This window comes from Mustela nigripes, chromosome 1 (genome assembly GCF_022355385.1).
Source record: "Mustela nigripes isolate SB6536 chromosome 1, MUSNIG.SB6536, whole genome shotgun sequence".
NCBI classification, from domain to species: Eukaryota; Metazoa; Chordata; class Mammalia; order Carnivora; family Mustelidae; genus Mustela; species Mustela nigripes.
Window position 1 is genome coordinate 104,100,828 of NC_081557.1, and position 12,043 is coordinate 104,112,870.

The 12,043-nt window shown below is 47.2% G+C and overlaps 1 protein-coding gene across 6 annotated transcripts in view; it reads right to left on the reverse strand.

Annotated features, from left to right (window-relative positions):
- The window catches only part of DYNC2H1 (dynein cytoplasmic 2 heavy chain 1), a 256,601-nt gene that overhangs the window by 76,711 nt on the left and 167,847 nt on the right, over positions 1 to 12,043 (reverse strand). The gene's annotated exons all lie outside the window — the stretch shown is intronic.

Here is a 12,043-nt window from a genome sequence, read left to right on the forward strand (position 1 = left end):
CTAGCTTATGCAACTTAATTAAGCAAATTAAGACTGAACTTCCATCATGGGAGGTTTAAATTTACTAGGACCAGCAAATAGGTCAGCTTCAAGTACGGAGGTGACTCTCACAATAATTATGTTGACTGACAAGCCAGACAGAGGGGCGTACTTAGTCGTACAGTCCTTCTATATAAAGTTCTAGAAAACGCACACTGGTCTGCCATGACAAAAAAGACAACAGCTGCTGCAGGGGCAGGAGGGAGAGGTCACAGCGCTACAGAAGACTTTCGGAGGTGATGGGAATGTTCACTGTCCTGATGCTGTGGAATTCCTTTTTTTTTTTTTTTTTTTAAGATTTTATGTATTCATTTGACAGAGAGAGAGGGAACAGAAGAAGCAAGCAGAGAAAGAGGGAGAAGCAGTCCCTCTGTTGAGCAGGGAGCCCGATGCAGGGGTAGATCCCAGGACCCTGGGACCATGACTCAAGCTAAAGGCAGCCACCCAATGACAGAGCCACCCAGGCACCCCCAGATGCTACGAAACTCTAACAAGTGTGTACATACATAAACTCTCCTCAGATCATACACTCTAAATATGTGCAGTTCACTGAATGTCAACTAACTACAATAAAGCTGTAAAAATTGAGAAAAGATCATTATTAAAATAATGGTGGAGACAGGTAGTTCAAGATGGCAGTCTAGGAGAATTCTGAACTCACCCTGTCCCATGGACATAACAGATCTATGGCTACATATGGAATAATTTCCTTGGAAAAAGTCCTGAAAACTCGATGGACAGAGCCTCCTCAAAACAGGTTAAAAGAGCAGCACTGGGATCAGGGGAGAGGTAGACATCCCATTGCTAAAAATCCCACCCCAGGAATGAGGACCCCAACCAATTAGGAGGGATCTCAATAATATGGAACCTTCCCTAGAGGAATGAGGATTTTGTCCTCCGCATCAAGCACCCCAACCCTTGGGTACTGTACAAAAGACACAGCCCTGAAAATGTTGGGCTTTGGAAAGCAATGAAGAGTATGACCAGGAGAAACCCAACTATATGGAACAGAGGACCTGCTCTTAACGAACTCACACACACACACACACACACTCACAGCGGACCAAGTGCAAAAGCAGAGTTTGAAAAGTAACCACGTCACTGGTAAAGGAGACTGACTTACTAATCTTAAGTTGACCACTGGAAAGACAGAAACCTGTTGGGACTCTCACCAGGGGAGAAGCATGGGTGGGCATCACTTCTGCAATCTCGTTCTGCCTTGCCAACGCTAACACTTGGCAGGCACAACTCTGGCCATCACTCTCTAACCTGTCAGCCCCACACAGCACACCCCACTCCATTGGGCTGTAGCCACATAACAGTACCAGCATGTGTGTGCTGCCCCAGCCCCACAGCCCAGGACCAAACAGCCAGGAAAGCCCCCACTCCACCCCAACGTAACCGCAGCACAGCCAGCTGGGAGACCACGCTTCCCTAGTTACCCTCCACTCCTTGGCCTCAGCCGATCAACAGCTGGTCGAGTGTCTCACCCCCTTCACACAGCCACCAGGGATCCACCATTTTTGAGGGGTACAAGAAGCCCACAAACTCCCTGGGAGACAGACCATTGTGCCCAAAGGGACTGTGCCCCTGGGACCCACCAACTGTCTCCTATGTAAGACTACTCCTTCAAGAATGGGAGAGGAAGCTGTTTCACCTAGTACAGAGAAACACACACAGTCAGGCAAAATGGGGACATGGGAATGTGTTCCAAATCAAAGAACAAGACAAAACTTCAGAAAATGACCTTTTGTTGGAACACCTTATTTCCTGAGTTGGGCTGGTCTTGCCCAGAAGCCAAAATCCCTCTAGGAAGATTCAAGGGCTTGGGTAAATGTTGATTCAATTGACTGAAGACTTTTTTCTGAATCATGCAGGGTATTGACGAGATGCAGAAATGTAAGAACAACCTGCACCAAAATTTTGCAATTATCTCAGATTGCTCTAGAGTTCCACTGATTTCTAAAGAAAGGAAATGGTTTTGTTGAAAGCAATTCTAAGACTGCAATTTAAGATTTCATAACCCTGAGTTTACTAATTCCACAAATATCAGCTTGAAATGCTGAAGTGTAAAAGTCTCACATACGATATCCAATGATAAAACATCTTTTCCTGGGGCGCCTGGGTGGCTCAGTGGGTTAAGCTGCTGCCTTCGGCTCAGGTCATGATCTCGGGGTTCCGGGATCGAGTCCCTCATCGGGCTCTCTGCTCAGCAGGGAGCCTGCTTCCTCCTCTCTCTCTCTCTCTGCCTCTCTGCCTACTTGTGATCTCTGTCTGTCAAATAAATAAATAAATAATCTTTAAAAAAAAACAAAAACAAAAACATCTTTTCCTCATAGCCATGGAACCAAATCACAAACCCAATATAAACAACACTTTTTTTGTTTTGTTTTGTTTTTAAATTGATGAGAAAAACCAACAGTTCCCAAATTCACAAAATTCCCAGGTTTAAAACATCATTTGAGAAAAAAATTCTTCACAATGAATTTTTGGAGATAGCTTTCTGTATTTAATAATTCAAGAAACCCAGGTTCCAGGGCCTGGCACTCACCAGGTCCCGACGACGGGCACTCACTACCGCTCTAGATGGAGTGCAGATGGACAGATGACTTCTAAAGTCTGTTCCTGCAGCACAATACCTTTTGTTTGTCCTTGGTTTTAGACTAAACTGTCAAAGAGGATCTGATATGCAGATTTCATGTTATCGAGAATACCAAGTTGATACATTCTCTGCAGTTTCTCAAGACTCTTGTACAGACACTTTCAAAGCTGAGGATGCCGAAGAATCACCCCAAAATCTGAATTTCAGAGCCCCCCTCCCCAGAAGTCTGAATCCACCCATCTCGGATAGAACTTGGCAATCTGCCTTCTCAAACTTCCCCAGCAATTCCCATGTGAGTGGCTGCCACCACCCCCGGACACCCGCCAGGGCCTGACTGAGCAGGAAGACGCACAGGTCCATCTGATGATCAGTCTACGCCCGCTGAGTTAACAGTCATGAGTTAACAGTTAACAGTTCACTGTAGAGAGAGGGAAAGAAAAGAACAAAGCCACAAAGACATGAGTCTGTTAGTTGTACAAGGACAAGGAGACAAATCTGGGAAGAGAAAGAGAGAACAACAGAATTGCTTGGAGAGTTGCTCTCCTACAGAGCCACGGCCAAGGTCACGGTCACGTAAAGACACCTAGGGACCAAAGCTGTGCGTTACTGGTGCAGGCAAGCGAATGTGGTTACTGGACACGCTTTGAAAACACCAAATAGACAACCTATTACTTCTCTGACTGCTTCACTGGGGCTTTAGGGTCACACCCACATGGGTAAAGCTTCCCATTCCCTAATGTGACTGCATACCTACTATCCAATTCCTGGGGAGAGTCTTGCCGCCCCCCCCAATTGGCCTGTGGTCGGACCTCACCAGTGTCTGCTCGTCGGTCCACTATGGGTTATTCTCTCCACCTTGATGATTTAAGAAATGTTCTCACTGCAATGTTAAAAAATTTGTAAATCGACATATTTCAGATAAAATTTTTAATTGCTGGAGAGACCCAGACCCTTCATGGGTAGAAGTAATTGTAGGCAGTTTACACTGATTCTAAGTGTTAGTTGTTGATATTTAATTCAAAATAATAACAAGAAAAACAAACAAAGTATCAATTAAAATATCCAGCTAACCAAAAGAGAAGACGTCACCTATGGAATCACTGGACTGGGTCTCATAACGCAGATCCTGCTAATCGGCTCGGCTCTGGTCCTCACCAGCACCACACACATCACAGCAAACTCACGCTTACTCTAGACAGGAACTAGAACAGCTGGAAAACACTTGGGAATTAAAATTCTACTAGATCTTAATTTCTGTTTAAATATTAAATTGCTTAGGACATTTTCACAGTTAAAGTTTTCTCCTATTTTTCTGACCAAATTCAAAATTCCACATCATTTTTTTCTAAGCTACATGCCCCTCGTTTTCTTAATCTGGAGAAAACGCTGTCACTGCACAATTACCAACAAATGTAAACATAAAAAGAAAAATTAAGAGGAAATTTTTAAAAACCACGGTTCCTAAATAGAACTGCTTTTATTAAAAGAAGGGTCTCCTACAATTGAACTCATTGCAGATTCCTTCAGCACCTAATTTCTTTAAGAAGAAAAACAAAGCAAGCTTCTACATGACAAAAGCTAACTTTCCATGGTCCTTTAGTGTCTATGATGATTAATGAACTTGCATTTGCTTTATCCTGTTTATTAGATTTTGTGACAAATGAGTGAAGATACACAATAACTAAAATCCATCCTTAGAAACCAATGAAGGGAAAAACCACCAAACCCAGATTCCATATAATAAAAAGGCACATGAACACATACCCACAGATATCTCCTTTCCTAAACACATGTGACCTTATAAAAATTCTACCTTTTCTACTTGTTTTACAAAAATCGTACCCTCTGATTCAGGAATGATATAGAAATACGTCTATGATGGCTATGTATAAAAATTATAAAGTAGCTGTAAGTTTTTAGTCTGTACTCCTTCAATTGTATATAACATGTAATCATATTTATATGTATATATACATACATATTACATGTACATTTCATGAGTGATTTCATTGATTTACTTATTTACCACTTCCTGCTGGCTTTATGAGATATGAAAACTTCCCAAAATTGTTTGCAGAATTTTGTGTGTGTGTATACATGTCTGTATTTTTCTCAGGAGAGGATTCAGAGCTTTAGGTGCTAAAAGGGATCCATCCAACAAAAGCAAAGGTTAAGATCTACTGTCCTAAACTGTGGTTGTTACTAGTCCTGATGCTTCCATGAGTTTACCGTAACTTCTTTTACGACTCCCCTATTGTCACCATTTTGAATTTAGAAAATGCTGCTTTATAAATAATGTTGAAATGAGACCGCTGTCACTCAACAGCTGGTTATTTACTAAGGCTGCACCTTCGGGAACACAACTGCTATGTCATAGTCACACACAGCAACACTCAGGGCTGCACCACAAACACCTCTGAAAGTAAGGAGCTGTGGTGTGCACGAACCTCCTCCCCCGAGAGCTGTCCTTCACTAGACCGGAGCCCTCCCGCCTGGCTGATACTACAGAAGGCAGTGAAAGGGAGGGAAAAAGAACATTAGGCAGAGAAACACAGTAATAACCTCGAGACTCCAGACACTAAAAGGATAGTAAAGTTCTGAACAACATTACAGCAAGAAGCTTGATCATCAAGATGAGAGGACAGATTCTGAGGTATCTCTACATATGTACAGACATGTAGATTACCAAAACTGACCGAATCAATAACCTTATAAGAGTGAAAGAAGTTGAATTTCTGTTGTGCTGCAGCTGATCTCATTTGTTTACCTGCTGTAAATATACACAACTGCAGCCATGCTCTCCTCCCACTGGCCAGCCCGTTCTTCGGGAGAAATCACAGGGATGATATAGTTGAACTTCATTCATCACATGGATTCCAGAACTCTCCAGAACCCTCTTCTGTGTGAATCCACAATTGTGTCAGGTGTCCTACTTCTTCACCCTGAAAACATCCTGTAGCCATTTCACAGAGTAAATCTGCAGGCAATAAATTCTATTTGTGTTTGTCTATGAAAAACCTTATGTCTTCCTCTGAGGCAGACGTTCTCCCGGGTACAGAGCCAGGGTCAAGAGGTTCTCCAGTGAGGCCCGCATGGCTCCAGAAGAGAAGGCAGCCCGGGGAATAGGCTCGCTCCTCTGTGTTCTGGTGGGACAAAGTTCTCAGGATTTTAGACTTTTGTTTTGACATCCAAATTTGTGCACCTCTTGGGACTTTTTCCCTCGGGGTGGTGGAGGTCACCTGCAATGGTGCTCTTTGAGCTTCCCGGACTTGTGGGTCCCAGTTACCCCGCAGCCGCGCTGTGTGACGTTGTCCCGCAGAGTTGGTTACTTGTTACACTTGTGTGTCTTTCCTGCTCTGGGTCCTCCTGTGTCTCAGTCTGGGTAACTTCTGTTAACCGATCTTCAAATTCATGTGTTCTCTCCTTGGGGTTTCAGGTCTACTAGTTGGCTTGAAGATTTTCTTCTCCATTAACAGGTTTTATTTCTAGTACTTTCAGTTTCTCCAGTCTTACAATTTCTCCACCACTGCTGAAATTAACTATTGGGTTTTCCATCAGAACCTTTAGCACACAGATCGTAATTATTTAAATCACCCAGTGGACCGTTCCGACCCCCACGTGCCATGGGAATCTGGCCCCACTGACTGCTGGGGAGATGAAGCTGTCAGGAGCGCGGCCTGCATCCTTGCGTGGGGCAGGCCCTCGTGCCCGGCTCTGCTGGTGAGAGCGGAGTAGCTCATGGGGAGCACAGAGGCTTGGGCAGCTTTGATGCATGGGAAGGGGCATGAGGCCTTAGAACAGGGTCACCGTTCAGCCCAGGGTTGGGCAACCTTTGAAGATTGTTGCTAGCATCCCCTGGTCACACTGCAGATTCCGAGCTCCTGGGGAGGTGCTCTGACTGAGGTTGGGGGCCAGTAGGCCAGTGAGGCTGCCATCAGCATCTGCTCCCCCCTCACGATGAGGGCTCCTGGTTCTGTACCTCACAGAGAGTCGGTCACCGGTGACCCAGCAGGAGCACCAAACGGTCCCTCATTACTCACTGTCAGCCCACCGTCTGCCATTCTGACTGCGCCTGTCTTCAGTGGACATGGTCCCCCAGGGCTGAAGATCGGCCTTCTCAGAGCCCCATTTCTGTCCCCCTGCAGCTCTAAGGCAGGCCCAGATGTGACCCCTGCGCACAGGTCTGGAGGGTTTTCTACCCGATAATACGCCTCCAGGAAGTGCTCTGCGTCCCCCCTCACAGACCTCCCGGCTGGGGGATCCCTGGCACTTGGGAGCCGGGACTCCCCAGCCTGCGGGCAGGGCAGAGACCGGGGCACTCTTGTGGAAAACCAGCCTTCAGCCCCAGGGGATGCGACCTTATCACTGCTCCCGCCCTTGGAGCTGCAATCTGCACGGGCTTCTCCCGCTAACAGAGGGTGCAGGGGTTTCTTCCTACTGCCTTCTACCAGGGGCAGTGTTTCGACAATACCCTAAGGGTGATTGTGTTGCTCCCCCTCGTTGTCTTGGTCTTTGGCCTCCTCCCCTGAGATGGAGGCTTCCGTTCCAAAAGGCAGACAGGGGCAGTTCCATGCGCCTCCTTTGCCCACAGGGACTCCGTTCTGTTGCCCCAAGCCCTCCCCCGGAAGGAGGTGCTGTGGAGGGATGATGAGAAGTGGCCTGCCAGGAGGGGAGATCCAGGTCACATGGTCCAGGTCCGGCCACGCCTGCTGCTCTCACCTCCCCACAGGTCTCAGCTGGCCAGCGCTCATCTCTCTCTGGTGGGTCCGAGAGAAGTCACGACCTGTCTTGTTTGTTGGAGGAAGAACAATGCTCCCTCCATCCATCTCCATCTCTCTCTAACTCACTGCTGGCCACAATGGCCCTCCTTCGGTCACAAGCACGGCCGCACGAGGGAAAGATTTCGGATGCTGCAGCGTATCTAACCGAAGACAAACACACCCTCTGGTCTCCATGTGTGAGCTCGGACCCAGGGAAGGGGTCTGCCTCCACCGCCCCGGGAAGAGGCCCTTCTTTGCTTAACTTTGGTGCAAGGAAACGAGATGTGGAGAAGACAGCAGGAGGACACGTCATCCTTCGATGGTCATCCATCGAACTCCAGAACATCAAATAATGCGGTAAGCACCGTTTCCTGAGGACTCTTCTAGTGATTTCATACGTCTGGGCAGACAAGTATTAATTCATGGACGATGGCAGAGTGAGAGGGTCTGAAGCTCCCCTCACCCAGCCAAAAGCCACACATGAAGCAACTCCCTCTGGAAACAGCCTGAGTCTGGCAGACCAGATCCTCCATGGCTAAAGGCATCGAGAAAAGGCTCCATGGAGAAGGTCAGGAGGGAAGGAGCCCCCACAGGGAACCAATCCATCGAGAGGTGGCAACCAGAAGCAGAAGGGATACCACAGGCCAGCAGGGAGACACTCACTCCCCAAGAAGGGCCAGCCTCAACCTGGGCCCCGGCCCCAGGGACCCGCACCGACTACAGAAGCCCCCACCACGTCTGGCTGTGAAACACGGCGAGGTTGGCCCCGGGGGTGTAACAAAGGGGATAGGAGGGTTACAGTCACAGAGTCATGAGGTCATGAGCATGGGGAGCGGGGAGGGAGGTGGCGGGGGTGGCAGAGACAACAGGTGAGTCACTAGATTCTCCCTCTGAAACTACAAATACTCTGTGTTAATTAGTTGAATTTTTAAATAAAGAAGTAAGAATTTAAAAAACAACAACAAAAAAATAAGAAGTACCTAGGGTGTAAGTGAAGGAGATTTCCTCATTTTCAGACTTGTGCAGAGAGGCGGGACCCATAGGAGCTTCTGTGAGGGAGAAGCTGCGAACGAACATCACTGTCCTTTCCTCACAGGAGCCCAGCTGGCCGGGCCAACTCTGACAGCACAGTCCTGCCGGAACCCCTGCCCCGCCCCGGCATCCATCGGCCTGCCCAACCCCAGCGCCCTACAAGGCACCCTTCCCAAGTGGCTCCCAAGCTGCCACACCTGCTGGGCAGCCCAGTGGTGACCAGCTGGCCCACGGGGCACTGTCTCACCACACCCTGCCGGCAGCCTCCACAGGAACCCGTACCCACCCAGAGACACCACGGCCCCACACAGCGCCAGTATGCACACATCTGTCAATAAGCAGTTTAAACAGCGCTGGACTAAACGTTCTAATCAAAAGACAGAACGTCTGGATTAGAAAAAGTAAAATCAAGACCCACGTATATGCTGACTTTAAAAGACCTCAAGACACATACGGAGTGGAAGGAACTGAAACAGATAATCCATGAAAATAGAAGAGAAAACCACAAGTCAGTAATAACACTTAGATCAGACAATCTATACTTTAAAACAGACTGTACAGAAGAGACGAAGAAGGGTGCTAAATAAGGATAAAGGGATCCATCCAACAAGAATATAATAACTGTACACATTTATGTACCCAACATAGGAACACCTAAATATATAAGCCAAATATTGATAGACATAACGGATCATATTTATTCAGTAACAGTAGAGAAGAGGACTTTAACAGCCCACTTACATTAATGGGTAGATCAGCCAAACAGAAAGTCAGTAAGGAGACACCAGCTTTCAAGGGACTGAGCAGATGTAAAGAGAATATTCCATTCCAAAAATGGAGAACACATATTCCTTTCAAGTGAACATGATTTATTCTCCAGGAAAGATCACATGTTCAAACACACAATTTTCAGTAAGTTGAAGACAACTGAAATAACATCCAGCACCTTTTCCAAAGGCAACAAAAGGAAGCTAACAATCAATTACAGTTAAGAAAATGGAAAAAGCAAACAAACAAACCTGAACACACAAAGGCCAACCATGCTAATAAACAACCAATGCATCAATGAAGAAAGAGAAGAGAAAATAAAATACCTCGAGACAAATGAAAATGGAAACACAATGGTTCAAATTTTGGGGGAAGCAGCAAAAGCAGTTCGAGAAGGGAAATTTATAGAGATTCGGGCCAACCTCAAGCAACAGGAAAAATCTAACTTTCCACCTAAAGGAACTGGACAAAGAACAACAAACAAAGCCCTAAATTAGTAGAAAGAAAGAATATAGAGCAAAAAATTTTTTTAAAATACAGATTTAAAAAAATTAACAGAGAAGATCGATAAAATTAGGATCTGACTTTCTGCAAAGATCAAACGGTAAACTGTTGGCAGACTCAAGAGTAAACAAAGAAAAGCTTCCGGGGAAGACAGTGGGACAGGAGCCCCAGCTCATCTCGTTCCACAGATACAACTAGGTAATACCCCCTCCCCGTTAAGTGACCCAGAAAACAAGCCAAAGTCACAGCTACACGCAGACAAGAGGCCACACTGCAGAGAGCAGGAAGGGCAGAGTCACAGTCGGGAGCTGGAGGACCCGGGTACAGTCCGTGGGGGCATGGAGAGGGGCGAGGAGCAGACCCCACACCAGGCACCCCAGATATGGGGGACCCATGAAGGGAAGATGAATTCCATTAAAAGTCAGCTTTGAAAACCAGAGGGGCCTAACTTTGCAAATTCTTACTGTCAGTGGAGTTCAACACCTGCAACTCCAAAAACCGGAGCGCTCAGATCTGCGTGACGCAGAGGGCAGTGGGAAACTGCCCACTCTTGAAGACACAGCCCCATCCACAGCTTGAGAAGACACAGCCTGGAAGCAGCACCCTGGGCACCACTTCCCTCCCCTGCTGTCCGGCCTACACAGGGGCCGCCGGCCGGCATGAGCACAGCTCCACAGCTCACCGCCTGGTGTGCTGACCGTGCAGCCCAAACCCACATCCTCCCACAGACAGCCTCTGTGCACGGGCCTGGCCTCCAGAGCTCCCCTCACAGGACACCCTTGCAGCCCTTGCTGACACGGCCTGGCCCACCCCTGTGCTCTAGCAGATGCATCCTCTCCAACCCCACAGGCCGGGTCCTCGGTGGCTGCAGGTTCCTTAGCAGCAGGTCCTTCACTAGTCCCTTGGCTGAGGCCCTCACGAAGATGGGCCATGGGCTGGCACTGCGCCAGCAGCACTGACACAGGCCGGAACCCCTCCACAGGGTCCCCTGCCCCAAGGAGAGGGAAAGAGAACCACACATGCCAGTCAGACAGCAGCCCCAGCAGTGGGCTGGTTGCTGGTCTACCTGCAGACACTGCCCACCCGCGACAGTTTCTCAGGGGACAACACAGGGAAAATGCCCTGTGCTTCAGGACTACTGCATCCCTGACAAATTCTAGATTTGACTCAACACAAGCCCAGACTGGCCAGGCATAGTCACCGCAGACAACAGGACTCAAGACAAAAGCATCGTAGCCACAAAAGGAGGGTGCGTGCCACACACACAGAAGACACCCTAGAGACACCGGGGCCGGCATGAACCCACACACAGGTCAGTGCGATGAGACACACAGCCCAGAAACAAACCACAACTATGGCCAACTCATCTTCAATAAAGCAGGAAAGAATGTCCAATGGGAATAAGACAGCATCTTCAACAAACAGTATTGGGATAATTGGCCGCCACATGCAGAAGAATGAAACTGGACCATGGCCTTACACCACACACAAAAATAGACTCAGAATGGACGAAAGACCTCAATGTGAGACAGGAACCCATCAAAATCCTACAGAAAATACAGGCAGTAATCTCTTTGACGTTGGCCATAGCAACATCCTTCTAGATAGGTCTCCTGAATCAAAGGAATTAAAATAAAAAATAAACTACTGGAACTTCATCAGGATAAAAAGTTTCTGCACAGCAAAGGAAAAAATCAAACCTGAAAGCCTACAGAATGGGAGAAGATATTTGCAAGTAACATAACCAATAAAGGGTTAGTATCCCAAACCTATAAAGAACTTATACAACTCAACACCCAAAAAATAAAGAAACCAATTAAATAATAAGCAGAAGACCTGAACAGACATTTCTCCAAAGAAGACATCCAGATGGCCAACAGACACGTGAAGAGATGCTCCACATCACTCGGCATCAGGGAAATACAAAGCAAAACCACAGTGAGATTCCAGCTCACACCAGTCAGAATGGCTGAAATCAACAGGTCAGGAAATGACAGGTGTTAGTGAGAATATGAAGAAAGGGGAACCCTCCTAGGTTGTTAGTGGGAACGTAAGCTGGTGCAGCCACTCTGGTAAATGGTATGGAGAGCCCTCAAAAAATTAAAAACAGAGCTACCATATGATCAAGCAATCGCACTACTGGGTACTTAGAAGAACAAAGCACTAATCTGAAGGGACACACACACGTTCACAGCAGCAGCCTCTACAACGGCCAAATTACGGCAGCAGCCCAGTGTCCACGGACCGATGAACAGATAAAGGAGGTGTGGGGTACAGATCCACAATGGGATATTACTCAGTCATTAAAACAAAATAAGGAAGAGATCTTGCCATGTGC